At 48.7% G+C, this 14,682-nt stretch overlaps 1 long non-coding RNA gene across 1 annotated transcript; it reads right to left on the bottom strand.

Moving 5' to 3' along the window:
* Positions 1-11,773: 11,773 nt before the first annotated feature.
* LOC145823282 (uncharacterized) lies at positions 11,774-12,547 on the bottom strand. Its single transcript, XR_014365570.1, has 3 exons — positions 12,265-12,547; positions 11,975-12,136; positions 11,774-11,881 (listed from the first exon to the last, which is right to left on the bottom strand). It is a non-coding gene; the product is annotated as an uncharacterized LOC145823282 (long non-coding RNA).
* Between the last annotated feature and the right edge of the window lie 2,135 nt (positions 12,548-14,682).

Genomic DNA, 14,682 nt, shown 5'->3' with positions numbered 1-14,682 from the left:
AGTGCATATTCGGATCCATAGTGACCATTCCAAATTAGGACAGGTTGCTTACCCGTTTATAGGTTGTTTGAAACAGCTGCGTGCGTAGTGAAACCCTAGCTCCTGACAAAATAGGACAGGGAAACCCTACCCCAACATAGGGGTGTTTTGGCTCTCACTTATCTGTTATGTGCTTTAGAGTGCGTCTCTACAGGAATGCATGTATCAGTATATGAGTTTGGGCATCAGGCCTGCGGGCATCAGTTCAGTATATGAGTTTGGGTATCAGGCCTGCGGGCATCAGTTCAGTATTGTCAGTATCAGGCCTGCGGGCATCAGTTCAGTATTATGGGTATCAGGCCTGCGGACATCAGCCAGTATTTGAGAATTAGTTATCTACGGATATCAGATTCTGTTTTAGGGGACAGTGATACAGGGATAATAATCAGTGTTTGAGGACAGTGTGTATTCAGCTTATTGACTGTGTGTTGTTATGCCCGGCTGTGTGTCATGCATTTTATTTTAAGCTGTTATGCTGTCCGTTTATCTGTTTATTTATTTCCTTTTCACTTTATTTATCTTTTGCTAGGTCAGTTCTAGCACAATTGCTTCCAACCCAGCAGGCATTCCCCAAGCACTTTGGACACGAGGTCGTCGACTCCATCGATCTGAGGATCTAATCGACGGACAGCCAGTGTTCCATTCTCTACCCCCTGTTACCAGAAGAAAGCAGAAAAAGCGCAGTGTATCTGAACAGAGATCACCAGAACAGTGGTTTCCCCCATCAGTGGACAGTCGGATTGAGATCCCCATTGAGACAGATCTGCCAGTAGTTCAGATAGATCAAAACAGTATGACGGCACCAACAGGAGTTGAGGAAATGATGCGCCAAATGCAGGAAACCATGCGGGCCATGCAGCAAGATGCTGTTCGCCGAGATGAACTCGCTAAGCAGCAGGCCGAAATTATGACCCAGCAGGCTGAGCTGATTACCAGACTGTAACAACAGAATATAGCATCTGCTTCACAACAAATTCCTCCTTCAGCGAGGGCTCCATTACCTGAGCAGACACCTGTTGTTCAGAACGCTCCTCCAAACACCCAGAATACTGTGCCGACTATCCAGAATCTGCAAGAGGACACAAATCTTCCAACGGGGCCAGCTCCGCCCCCGCTTCCGCCACAATTGTCCAAGGTCCATACACCCAATCACCCGGACTTTCCCTTCGAGGTCGAGGTTGATCATACAGCTCTGAAATTGAGCAAACTGGAGAAGCTCTTCAAGAAATCCCAAGGGGTCAAGGCTATGCCGGATATCGAAGATGGATATACCGAGGAGGCCGTAACACTCCCCGATAGGTTCAAAATGCCACAAATCGACCGCTTTGATGGGTCCGGCGACCCCATGGTCCATCTCCGACTTTTTGCAGACATCTTGCGGCCAATGGGCCTAACACGACCACAGAAGCTCTCACTATTCGGCCGAACCCTGTCGGGTGTGGCCGCCCACTGGTACGCAAAGTTACAAGATGAAGTGAAGAAGAATTGGGATGAAATGGCTGAGGCCTTTGTCGCGCAATATTCATACAACACTCAGATCGAGATCACAACTCGTGATCTTGAAACGACAAGGCAAGAGCCCAAGGAAACTTTCTCGGACTTTGTAATCCGATGGAGGGCAAAGGCGTCAATGATGACTTTAAGGCCCACTGACAAAGATCAAATCCGGATGATTGTGCGCAATCTCCACCCAAAGTTGATGCAGAGAATGATTGTAGTCCCCTTCCCTACTTTCGCAGATTTACACGAGATGGGGGTGCAAATCGAAGATGCAATGAAACAAGGTCTGTTTGACCACGACAGAGAACAACCGAGGAGGACCTTCAACCGTAACAACAATGCGAGCCCGAGTGGCGCTGCAAATACGAGAGCCTCGGAAGTTAGTATGGTCACCACCACTCCCCCTCCCCCTCCAAGGCCCATGGCTGCCACACCCTTCTCCGGCGCGTCCGGAAGCAACACACAAACCAACAGATTCCAACCGCGAGGCCAAAAAACCTTTACCCCACTATATATGCCCCTGACCAAAGTTCTGGGAATATTGATCAGAAAAAATCATTTGAAACCCCTGGAGCCAAAGCCATTACCGAATCCACTCCCTCCCTCTTATGACCCAGCAAAATACTGTGCGTACCACCAACAACACGGTCATGACACCGACCGTTGTTACAGATTGCGTCATGAGATCCAGGATCTTATTGACAAATAGGTGATCGCGCCTCCTGATAAACCCAATGTCACAACCAACCCTCTCCCACCACATAACCAAGCTCCTCCTCCCAATAGAATCAATTTTATCCAGACTGGGGTTGCATCTTACGATCCTAGCATCTATATTACGCCCACCCACCTACCCAAGCCGAGGTGCTCCCCCCCGATTGCACTGATTTCTTGTGCATGGTGGACATCTCCAAAACCCAACCAGAACCGACGGTGGTGACCGTCGAAGACGGGGCAGGGCAGATTTTGGGAGAGAATGAGATTGTTGAATCTGGGACTGGACAGAGTTTTGCTGGGGGAGCCTATGATCCAAGCAAGTACATCCTATCAACGAGCCGAATTGGGCTAGGTGTAGAATTGCCAGAGGCAGGAGAGCTATGCATGATCCGGGGGGATGGATCTGGGCTATGGGCAGATGATCTGACAGCCGTAGAGGAGGACTTTGCCAACTTGCAATTTTTCGATGACCAGGAACTGGGGAATGCGTCAATCAACTGGTACGATTATGAGGGATCAGCGGAGGCCACTGGATGGCTCGAGGATCAACCAGATGCAGTGGGGGAAGCCCAACCAGAACAGAGCCCGGCAGGGGCAGAAGTATCAGTTGTGGCCGGAATGGCCGAAAGTCAAGTTGTATCGCCGGAGAGCGCCGGTGCTAAGAATTCCGCTCGAGACATGGGCATTATGGATACGGGAATTGTTGAACAAACAGCTGTACTGATGCAGCTGGAACGAGAAAAATTTGAGGAGGCTGAGAGAATTAGGAAAGCTAAAGGCCCTGAGGGGACTGAAAGTGCTGCGTGCACGAAGATGGAGAATGCTGCGAGCATGTGGACAGGGAGTACTGCAAGTGCAACTAAACCGGAGCCAGACAGGTGTCTGTTGGCTACCGATGGAATGTGGTGGGAAGACGATGACTTATGTCTTGCCCACACGGATGAAGACTTGGGAAATAATCAACCGGATGACACTTGGTACCTCGATGAGGTTGACCATATGACAAGAAGTGGGCGGTACTTTAAACCCCCACACCTGGACCAACCCGAGGCATCTGGGAAGGATAGAGAAGCGGAGAAACAGAAGGAGAAGCAGATTGAAGAGGAAGATGTGTTGAAACAATTAAAGAAGATACAAGCAGACATCTCCATCTGGGGACTGCTAATGGCATCACGAGTACATAGAGAAGCTGTCCTATCTGCTATGGACAAGTCCAAACTCTCCATAGACACCACGCCTGAACAGCTGGTTGGGCTGGTTTTTTCGGGAGGAGGTTCCCCGGCATTAACCTTTTCGGACAAGGAGCTACCGCCTGAGGGCACAAATCATAACAAACCTCTCTATATTTCTGTGGAATGTAGAGATAAGTGGATACCAGTGGTACTTGTTGATACCGGGTCTGCGATTAATGTCTGCCCGACCAGAACGACATATGCAATCGGGTTAAAACCCGCGGACTTTGTCCCAACTACCCAAGTGATCAGAGCATATGATAATACCAGCAGAGAAGTGATGGGGACTGTTAAAATTCAAACCAAGGTTGGTCCAGGACAACACAGCATTGAATTTCATATCTTGGAAGTTCCTGCAACCTTTAACCTACTTTTGGGGCGACCGTGGTTGCACCAGGTTAAAGCAGTCTCTTCCACTCTACATCAGATGCTAAAGTACCCTCACGGGAAAGGGGTAGCGATCGTTTTTGGGAATTCATCAATCCATCCGCCACCGGAAGTGTCCACACCTGTCTTGGAGATCGAGCACGGCACGGAGGATGTGTTTTTATCGGGGTTCACTTTGGCGGAGGCCCGAATTGTACAGAATGTCATGGCTGTGAATGAGGGTATGTACGTTAGTGCTCAATCTATCTACCTCATGAACAAGCTAAAACATACTCCCGGGATGGGATTAGGGAGAAGCGGCCGGAAGGGCGTCTCAGTGTTGGCCGAAGTGCCACACAACCCTCACGCCTTTGGACTGGGTTATCTGCCCACCAAAGAGGACTGGGTGAGGAAATGGAAAGAAATGGCCGGAAGGGCCAGAGCAAAGAAGGCTGGGAAGCCATTTGAGTTAATGCATAGGCCCATCTGGGGTACCCTAAATGGACGCTTCGTCCGGGAGGGGGAAGATTTTCCATTCTGCGGCTTCCCGGAGCCATGGCTAAACGCGGAGGGGAAGCGCGTGCCTGGTTTTGAAATCTTCTTCGACATACAATTATCTGGGGATGACGTTGCCGAAGCGCAGACAGACCCACCAACTGAGGTTAAGCAGTGTAGAACAGTGGATCCTGAGAGCACAGAGCTTGAAATGGGGGTAGCACTGGCGAGTCTACTATCAGATCCTCCGATCGACCAAGAGTGCTTGGGGGATAACTCTTCGGTTTCTATGATTGGAGATGAAATAGCTGCGGGCTTTCCAGCGCCGATCTTGGATGCATCTATCGCACCTTCTCTCATCTGGCAATATGAAGAAGGCTTTTTATCTAGCAGCTCCGGGTCAGGTAGTGAGCCGGAATCTGATTCTACCGAATCTTGTGCGTCGGAATCAGATTCCAGCTCGACTGAGTCTGAGTCCGGTATTCCTGGGGGTGATAACCCGGATGCCACAGTCCTGTCTAGGTCGTCATTTTCATTTTCTTTTGAGTCTGTTGTAACAGAGGAATCTGACGGCTTGGAAATATTTAATGAGAATGATGTGGATGTGGTTTCTGAGTATTTTTCTGTGCCTTTGATTTATTGCTTAAATCAGGATTTTCAAAATTTTGATGAAAACAACGAGGGAGAAATTTCCCCAGTTTTGCAACGGTTAATTGATCAAGAGAAGGAAAGATTTGTTAAACCTTTAATGGATGAAATCACTACTGTGAATGTTGGTACTGAGAAGGACCCGCGGCTGGTCCAGATCGGGTCCACGTTGTCTTCGGAGGAACGCGAGCGCTTAGTCGCTTTATTAAAAGATTTCAAAGATGTTTTCGTGTGGTCCTACGAAGACATGCCTGGAATCGATCCTGAGATTGTACAGCACCGGATCCCTCTTGATCCCGAGGCCCGCCCTGTCAAACAGAAACTCAGAAGGATTCGCCCGGACTGGGCCCTCAGAATTAAGGAAGAGGTCACCAAGCAAATTGACGCAGGGTCCCTGCTGGTATCTGAATACCCAACTTGGTTGGCCAACATTGTTCCGGTGCCAAAGAAGGATGGCAGAATTCGGGTCTGTGTAGACTTCAGAGATTTGAACAGGGCCAGTCCGAAGGACGACTTTCCCTTGCCACACATTGATGAATTGGTGGATTTCACGGCGGGACACGCCTTGCTTTCGTTTATGGATGGTTTCTCAGGCTATAATCAGATAGTAATGGCACCCGAAGACCGGGAGAAGACGGCGTTCACTACCCCGTGGGGTACGTATTGTTATAGAGTGATGCCATTCGGGTTGAAAAATGCTGGAGCTACATATCAACGGGCAGCAACTACAGTATTGCATGATATGATCCATAAAGAGGTCGAGGTGTATGTGGACGACATGATTGTCAAGTCCAAAGAAAGAGAGGGCCACTACACCGCCTTACAAAAATTCTTTCAAAGGATCAAAGAGTTTTGGCTGCGACTGAATCCCCAGAAATGCACGTTTGGTGTTACAGCAGGGAAGATGCTAGGGTTTCTGATTACACAAAGGGGCATCGAGGTCGACCCTTCCAAAATCAAGGCCATCTTAGAAATGCCACCACCAAGGACTGAAAAGGAGGTGCGAGGCTTTCTGGGTAAAGTGCAATTCATAAGACGGTTTATTTCTAAATTAACCTTGACTTGTGAACCACTTTTTGGTCTCCTGAAGAAAGGAAAGTCAAGGAGGAAAGAATGATAATTTACCACCAAACCTTGGACTTGTTAATTCCTCGATTTGAGAAGCTAAATTTCACCCACCTCATAAGAGAGAACAACAGGTTTGCAGATTCACTGGCAACTCTATCTTCTATGATAGACATCCCGTCCGGAGTCCGGATGCGTCCAGTCATTATTGATCAAAAGTTTACGCCAGCATACGAGTCGATTTCCGCCATAGATGAGGCTCAAGACGGCAACCCCTGGTATTACGACATCTGGAACTTCTTGGAAAAAGAGACATATCCACCAGGGGCAAATGCCAAGGATAAGAGGGCCATCAGAAGAATGGCTGCTCAATTCATTATCTGTGGGGGTAAGCTGTACAAAAGGGGTCATCTGGGAATGCATAAGCTCTGTGTAGAAGCTGAAGAGTCGAAACGCCTGATGGAAGCCATCCATGGGGGGGAGTGCGGTGCACACATGAATGGAGTAATGCTGGCCAGAAAAATCCTCAGACAGGGCTACTACTGGTCAACCATGGAGGAGGATTGTATTAGTTTTGTTCGGCGATGCCACAAGTGTCAAATTCATGCAAACCGCATGAACATCCCGCCGTCAAAGCTGTACAACATGACTTCACCATGGCCTTTTTCGGTCTGGGGAATTGATGTGATCGGAGCTGTTACCCCGAAGGGGTCAAACGGGCATGAGTTTATCCTAGTAGCGATAGATTATTTCACAAAGTGGGTCGAGGCCCAATCATACGCGGTGTTGAAGGCGTCGCATGTCGCAAAGTTCATCAGAAACAACATCATCTGTCGCTACGGGGTGCCAAACGAGATAATTTCAGATAATGGTTCCCACTTCAAGAAAGAAGTGATAGACTTGTTGGAGAAATACAATGTGGCTTTCCATAAGTCATCTACATACCGGCCGCAGACCAACGGAGCGGTTGAGGCCGCCAACAAGAATATCAAGCATATACTGCAGAAGATGGTGGGAACCTACCGGGATTGGCCAGACAAGCTGCCATTTGCTCTGTGGGGCTACAGGACTTCAATCAGAACTTCTACTGGAGCAACTCCATATTCATTGGTCTATGGAATGGAGGCTGTTCTACCCATCGAGATTGAGGTTCCGTCGTTACGAGTATTGGCTGAATGCCAAATAGCCGAAGCAGATTGGCAGCAAAGCAGATTCGAAGAACTCATGCTCTTTGATGAAAGCAGACTGAAAGCACTGTACCACATCCAAGGCTATCAACGCAGAATTTCCCGGGCTTTCAACAAGAAGGTTAAGTCCAGGAATCTGAAAGAAGGAGATTTGGTGCTCAAAGACAACCGAGCTCCCATCCACGACCCAAGGGGCAAGTTCAAACCCAATTGGACTGGTCCTTACATCATCAAAGCTATCTGGTCAGGTGGAGCTGTGGTTCTGATGGATCTAGATGGCTTGGAGTTCTCACAACCGATCAATATGGACAAGTTAAAGAAATACTATCCTTGAGAGGCTCGCTAGGCCGAAAACCCGAAAGGGCGACCTAGGAAAAAGTCAGAGCACAAAAAATTAGAAAATATAAAAACTGAGCTCGCAAGGTTGAAAACCCGCAAAGGGCGGCCTTGGCAAAAGTTAGAGCGCAAAAGGAGAGTGAAAATACTCGAGTGAACCTCGGCCTGAACTACGTAAGGCTTGATTCCCATCTTTGGGATACGTAGGCAACTTCACCTTGAAGTTCAGCCATAAAATTTTCCCCGATCAACTCTGTCCATTTCGATCATCTCAGTCATCTTTATCCATCAGCATTTATCGCGATCTCCGGTACAGTGCTGTTCAAACTAGGGGCAACTTTCCGTTGCCGCGACGGTGCAAAGTTACTCAGACTAGGGGCAACTTTCCGTTGCTATGAAGTGCCGCGTTGTTCTTCAGACTAGGGGCAACTTTCCAGTTGTAGGGATCTGGGGTTGTGCATCTCAGTGACAGATCTTCGGCGCGTCCAGTTCTGATCCACATCGAAAATAGTTTTGAAAAGTTTTAATAAAAGTTGACTTTGTTCAAATTAATCTTTTTACGACTAAGACCATTTTTGGACCAAAAGCGGAAAATTTTCAGTACCACAACTTTCAATTTCATTGATTTCAAAACTGAGTTCTCCTGCTCTTGCATTATAATCGAGGTTGCTTTTTAGTACATTCATAAAGAAAACTTGAAAATGCTAAATAAGCAATAAATTTGGGGCATAGTTGAATCAAGTATCTCTGCGTCCCCTCCCAGAGCTAGATGAAGCATCTGATGCCAAGCTAGGCCCAACCTGTGCCTCCTCATTGAGCCAATCCAAGCACTCATCGGACAAAGTGCAACTGAAAGTGGAAGCAGGGGCCAGGAGCTCTCTAGTCCTCCATGCTGTGGCATATCGGGCAAGGTGTGCACCCCGGATCGGGAAAGCGGCTGGGTACTCAATCCCCTCCGGTGGGCAGGTCTGATCATGACCAAACTGACGCAGAAACCGGAACGAAAAATAGAATACGCAGTGGGTTAGACCAATCAATTGGATCCCAATCAGCTGGGACATACTATAGCTCATTGCCGGGAGGTTGAGCCAAGGACAACGCCAAGCAATGCCGTCTGCGGACAAGTTGCACATCCAATCGAACCACCACCTTTCGTCAAGAGCATTGACTAGGCGCTGTCGAAAGAAGTAGCCTCGAGCTGAATAAGCTGGGCAAGAGTCCACAACCTGCAACTTATCCATTAACCATACCTAGGGGAGGGATGGAAAATGAGAGAATAAAGAACAGAGAGATGTACGATGAGAGAAAAGTAAGACAAGGGTTTTGTGAGAAAAACCGAGCCTGAGGGTCGAGTGATGTGAGCAAATATATATGTGAGGTCGGGTGGGAAACATTACCTACAGCAGCAGTGGACTCCCGGCGAACCTAGTCGCCTCCCGGCGATAGACAGAATCTAAGCCCATCAGTGTCTCGGCCAAGGTCATGGAAATATAGCTCTTCCCTTCTCTCAAGCCTTGGGCGACTTCAATCAGGCGAATGCTAGCCCCGCCGAAGCCCGAGGAAAGCAGAAAGTGAGACAACAAACATAAGCAGAGGGCGTGTTGCCGGAAACCCTGCCAATAATGGTTGCTGCGGTCACCAGCGTCGGAAAAACGATGGATCAAGCCGAGGATGTCCAGTTCCCCACTGCAGATCAGAGATCGAGCGTCATGCGCCGTGAGCCCACACATCCGCCCTAAAGCCTGAGCATGGCCAAAACGGAGCTGGGGCAAGATCACTTCAGAGCATTCAGACTCCATCAAAACCTGAAAATCTTCGAAAGTGGGACACATCTCTTGGCCGCCAAAGCTAAAAACGTGCGTCACTAGGTTCTAGAACCTTGCCGCGGCATGGAGAAAAGGGAGCTGTAGCGGAGTACGGCTCAGCGTGAATAGTGCATTCAAGCCGAAACCCCGGAAGTTCAGCTTTTCCGAGCCATCTAGAGAAGAGATCCAAGATGTGAGATTTTCCGCGAGAAACGCCTCCATCTTTGTGTAAAACTAAGATGAAATGAATGTTCCCGAAGTTGAGGCTTTTATAGAGGGAAAAACACTATTCACGGGGACACGTGTCAAAAACTAGGTGGCTGCAGGAATAAGTGGCCGGCCGGCCACCTTTTCTGGCTGGCCAGCCATTTTCTTTTTCAAAAAATGGCCGGCCAGCTGTCTCTCTCCACAAATTTGGCCGGCCGGCTCCCAAAGATGGCCGGCAATGCTGCAGTGTATCCCTTTGGCCCTGTTTTACCCTTCGAGGGAAAATTCCAAGAATTTTCGTGCAACGGGAGAGTCAAAGACCTTCATTTCCCTCTATTTCGGATGCGTTCCGGTGCCCAGATCGTCAGAAGTACGCTCTGTTGTTGCTGAGTTTTGTTTATCGAGTTGTTGTTTTGCTTATCGAGTTGTTTGTCGAGCGGATGTGTTTCGTGTTTTTGAGTCATTGCGCTCTATTTAAGCAATCTTTGTTTAAGTCTTGTTTATTTGCATTGTCAACGTTATTGCATTTTGTTTATCGAGTTGTAAACTTGCTAAAGTTTCTGTTATATCTTAGTAAGTTGAGTTGCTTAGTTTGTTGCATCGGTTCACTACCTGACTTGGTGATTACACAATGCGCATTCCCATTCAAATTCATTCTTTTCTTGTGCAAAATAAATGATGCGATACGATGCTAAAAGTTTAAAATACGAACACCTTTTCAAAAGCTATTTCATTCCATCATGCTTTACAACGAACAAAGGTACAAGTTTTACAAAAAATAAAACTGCCTAACAATGTGCAAAGTGCTACAAACTACTAGCAAAAAGAAAAATAAAGCAGGAAATAGCAGCATCAATGTCCTCGGGAGCGGGAACGAGAAGCACTCCTCATCCTCTTCTGCGGGACAACCTCTGCACCATCATCATCATCTGAGTCAGAGCTGTCATCCTCAGGATCCCCCTCAGCCTCGCCTCTGTTCCCCGAACCAAGACTGGAGCCCCCCTCCTCAGCAGATGTCTCTGACTGACGGTCGGTAGCCTCCTCCTCCTCCTCCTCAACATCCTCCTCCTCCTCATCAGGCTCCACCTCTACAACGTGAGCCCTGCGTCTGCGGAAAGGCCCTCCTCGAGCCCCTCGAAAAGGTCTAGATGGCCCAGCTCCTCGGAAAGGCTGGGATGGCCCAGCCCCCTGAAAAGGCCCGGGTGACCCAACTCCCTGAAAAGGTCCAGATGACCCATCTCCCCAAGGAGGCCCAGGTGGCCTGGCCTGCGGCTGACCGGACCATGAAGGCATCTGAAAACAAAGAGTTCAATTCAAATACATCAGTCCAAATATATACATCAGATGCAGATACAAGCAAAAGCTACGTGAAGTAGGTGCATGTAAATACAGTGTCCAAGTGGGGTGTGTGTCAGATGTGCTCTACACAAGTAGTCTATCGATGCAGTAGAAATCAGCATGTCATCAGAAGTATGATAAATGCCAGAAAACTGAAGGATACCTGAATGCCCGCGACAGACAACTGTGCCTCCCTACGCAGGACCATGCCCTCGAGTGTGGCCACCAGTCCAACCACCTCCTCCATATACCCTCGCGGTGGCTGCAAATATGAGCTCATAATCATCAGTGAACAAAAGAATGTCTAAACATCTGAATGATGAATGAAAAAAAAAAAAACAGTGGAGCATAGCAGCGGTGAGTCAGGATCAATGGCGTATCGATCACTGGGCATCGGAGGCTCTAGCGGGATCGGGGTCGGAGAGATAGCCCCATACTGCCACGCCATCAACTCAGTCGGCATATCTGGCCATCCAGGATGAGGATAAGTCGACGGAATTGGAGGAACCGGTCTACCCCCACCTCTAGATGTACCAGCCCTACTAGTAGAAGGGGCGTCTGCAGCCCGAGCCCGGGCCTGGCCCGAGGATGACATACCAGCAGGCCTCGTCATCGGGGTGCGAGCTCCCGTCAATGGAGGCATCAAATATATGTGACGGTAAGTGGCGTAGTCCCCCTCCTCAAGATATAATAAAGCATCGCTACCCAGCATAGCGCCGACTACCTCCGAGTAAGAGAGCCTGTCAGCAGTCCGCATACTGACTGGGGGTACTGCAGGAGGATCCTGAGAAAGATACCCCCATACCTGGCGCAGAAAGCGTTCCCCCAGAAACCATGCCCTGCCAACCGGCCCCTCGAGCAGGACCCTATACTGGGAGATGTCCGACCCTCCGGTATACTGAAGTCGGAGACCATCACCCAGGGGCGCCCAAGGCTGCCATGAGATCTGCGGATGATAAATGCATAAACCAATCAGAAATCAGGAATATACAGAGCAAATCAAAGATGAAAATGAAAGGAACTGAAAGTTCTGAAGTACCTCCGAATGCCGCACAGTGTCAAAGTACTGTCGCAGGTAAATGAGGGTCTCTCGGGGTCTCGGCCGGTGCGGGCCCTCGAACACTAGTGAGTATGGGGTCATGGGAAGCCCTGCCACCTCCAACTCTGGGGCCAATGCTGGGAAGAATACATAGACCCATAGCTGAGAAAAGCAGTGCAGAATGTAAGTATGAAATGCTGAGAGCAAAATACAGACTGTAAAAGTGCGCTGTGTGTGCAATGTACAAGTAATGAAGAGCAGAAGTGTAAATCAAGGGGACAGAAAAGTACCTCCCAGGCTCTCCAGTAGCCGCCAAGTAAATCTCCCCGCCCGCGGGAGGTCGCGCTCATATAAAAGTAAAGGGTAGCCAGGCCGGCGCCACCCCAGTCATATCGATGGACCTGTGATAGGTCAACCAGAGCGCTCAGCAGGTATAGCCCGACTGTGTTCCCTCTATCGGCGAACAGAGTAGTCCCGAAGAGGAACATAAGGAAACCACGGGCGTACTGCTCCGTCTCCTCAGGAGTCTCGGGCACCATCTCCGCCCGCCGGAAGTGGGAAGAGAACCAAGTGTATCGGACTCTCCCAGAAACCCTGTCAATGGGCGGGCGAGCCCCCAATAGATACATCCAAGCGGCCTCCCACTCGCCCATATCCTTATCATAGGGGATGGGCCAACCTTCTATGTCCAAGCTAGTCAATACAGCGAAGTCTAGAGGCGTCATGGTCATGTCCCCGGTAGCAAAGAAATGAAAGGAGTTGGTGGTGTCCCACCATCTCTCTACCAAGGCTGCCATCAGAGTCCTCCTGGCAGAGCAACGGGACAACCCAACGCAGAAAGCCCCGAATCCTGCCAAGTCTACCAAATCTCGGACGGCCTCCGGGAGCTCAGCGTACCAGTCCCGTGCGGCGGTGAAACCATACCCCCGTACGCTGCGGGAACCAACCTGCATTCAGAATGAATACATGTGTCAATAATGAAATGGGTTGTGTGCCGATGAAATGAAATGGGCTGTGTGCCAATGAAATGAAATGGGCTGTGTGCCGATGAAATGAAATGGGCTGTGTGCCGATGAAATGAAATGGGCTGTGTGCCAATGAAATGAACTGGGCTGCGTGCCAATGGAATGGGATGGGCTATGTGCCGATGAAGTGAAATAAGCTGCATATAAATAAAATGAAGTAGCCGTGTGTTCAGAAGTGAAGTGTACGAACTGTGTGTTCAGTATAATCAACTTTTTATCAGTGTGGGCGGCGTGTTCACTATTTAATCTGGGCTGCGTGTTCAGAAAATCTGAAGTTTGGGCTGCGTGTTCAAATTTCAACTAGCGTGGGCTGCGTGTTCACTATTCTAACCTGGGCTGCGTGTTCAGAAAATTTGAGGTTTGGGCTGCGTGTTCAACTTTCTATCAGTGTGGGCTGCGTGTTCACTATTTAATCTGGGCTGCGTGTTCAGAAAATTTGAAGTTTGGGCTGCGTGTTCGAATTTCAACTAGCGTGGGCTGCGTGTTCACTATTCTAACCTGGGCTGCCTGTTCAGAAAATTTGAAGTTTGGGCTGCGTGTTCAACTTTCTATCAGTGTGGGCTGCGTGTTCACTATTTAATCTGGGCTGCGTGTTCAGAAAATTTGAAGTTTGGGCTGCGTGTTCGAATTTCAACTAGCGTGGGCTGCGTGTTCACTATTTAATCTGGGCTGCGTGTTCAGGAAATTTGAAGTTTGGGCTGCGTGTTCGAATTTCAACTAGCGTGGGCTGCGTGTTCACTATTCTAACCTGGGCTGCGTGTTCAGAAAATTTGAGGTTTGGGCTGCGTGTTCAACTTTCTATCAGTGTGGGCTGCGTGTTCACTATTTAATCTGGGCTGCGTGTTCAGAAAATTTGAAGTTTGGGCTGCGTGTTCGAATTTCAACTAGCGTGGGCTGCGTGTTCACTATTCTAACCTGGGCTGCGTGTTTAGAAAATTTGAAGTTTGGGCTGCGTGTTCAACTTTCTATCAGTGTGGGCCGCGTGTTCACTATTTAATCTGGGCTGCGTGTTCAGAAAATTTGAAGTTTGGGCTGCGTGTTCGAATTTCAACTAGCGTGGGCTGCGTGTTCACTATTTAATCTGGGCTGCGTGTTCAGAAAATTTGAAGTTTGGGCTGCGTGTTCGAATTTCAACTAGCGTGGGCTGCGTGTTCACTATTCTAACCTGGGCTGCGTGTTCAGAAAATTTGAGGTTTGGGCTGCGTGTTCAACTTTCTATCAGTGTGGGCTGCGTGTTCACTATTTAATCTGGGCTGCGTGTTCAGAAAATTTGAAGTTTGGGCTGCGTGTTCGAATTTCAACTAGCGTGGGCTGCGTGTTCACTATTCTAACCTGGGCTGCGTGTTCAGAAAATTTGAAGTTTGGGCTGCGTGTTCAAATTTCAACTAGCGTGGGCTGCGTGTTCACAGTTCTAATATGGGCTGTGTGTTCAGAAAATTTAAAGTGTGGGCTGTGTGTTCACTTTCGAATTCGGGCTGTGTGTTCGACAAATCAGTGTTTGAGCCGTGTGATCACCTCTTAACTAATGTGTACTGTGCGTTCGCAATTAATTAATGAGCCGAGTGTTCAGAAATTCGAGTGTTGAAACTACATGTTCAGGATGCAAGCAAAGTACTATGTCATAAGCTAAACTGCGTGTTCAAGCATGGCAAAGGTGCTGAAATGTACGAAAAATACAGAAAA

The sequence above is a fragment of the Camellia sinensis genome, chromosome 4 (genome assembly GCF_055761805.1).
Source record: "Camellia sinensis isolate YWXY chromosome 4, ASM5576180v1, whole genome shotgun sequence".
NCBI lineage: Eukaryota > Viridiplantae > Streptophyta > Magnoliopsida > Ericales > Theaceae > Camellia > Camellia sinensis.
The sequence above is the reverse complement of the archived record's forward strand: the minus strand, read 5'-3'. Positions and strand labels throughout refer to the sequence as shown.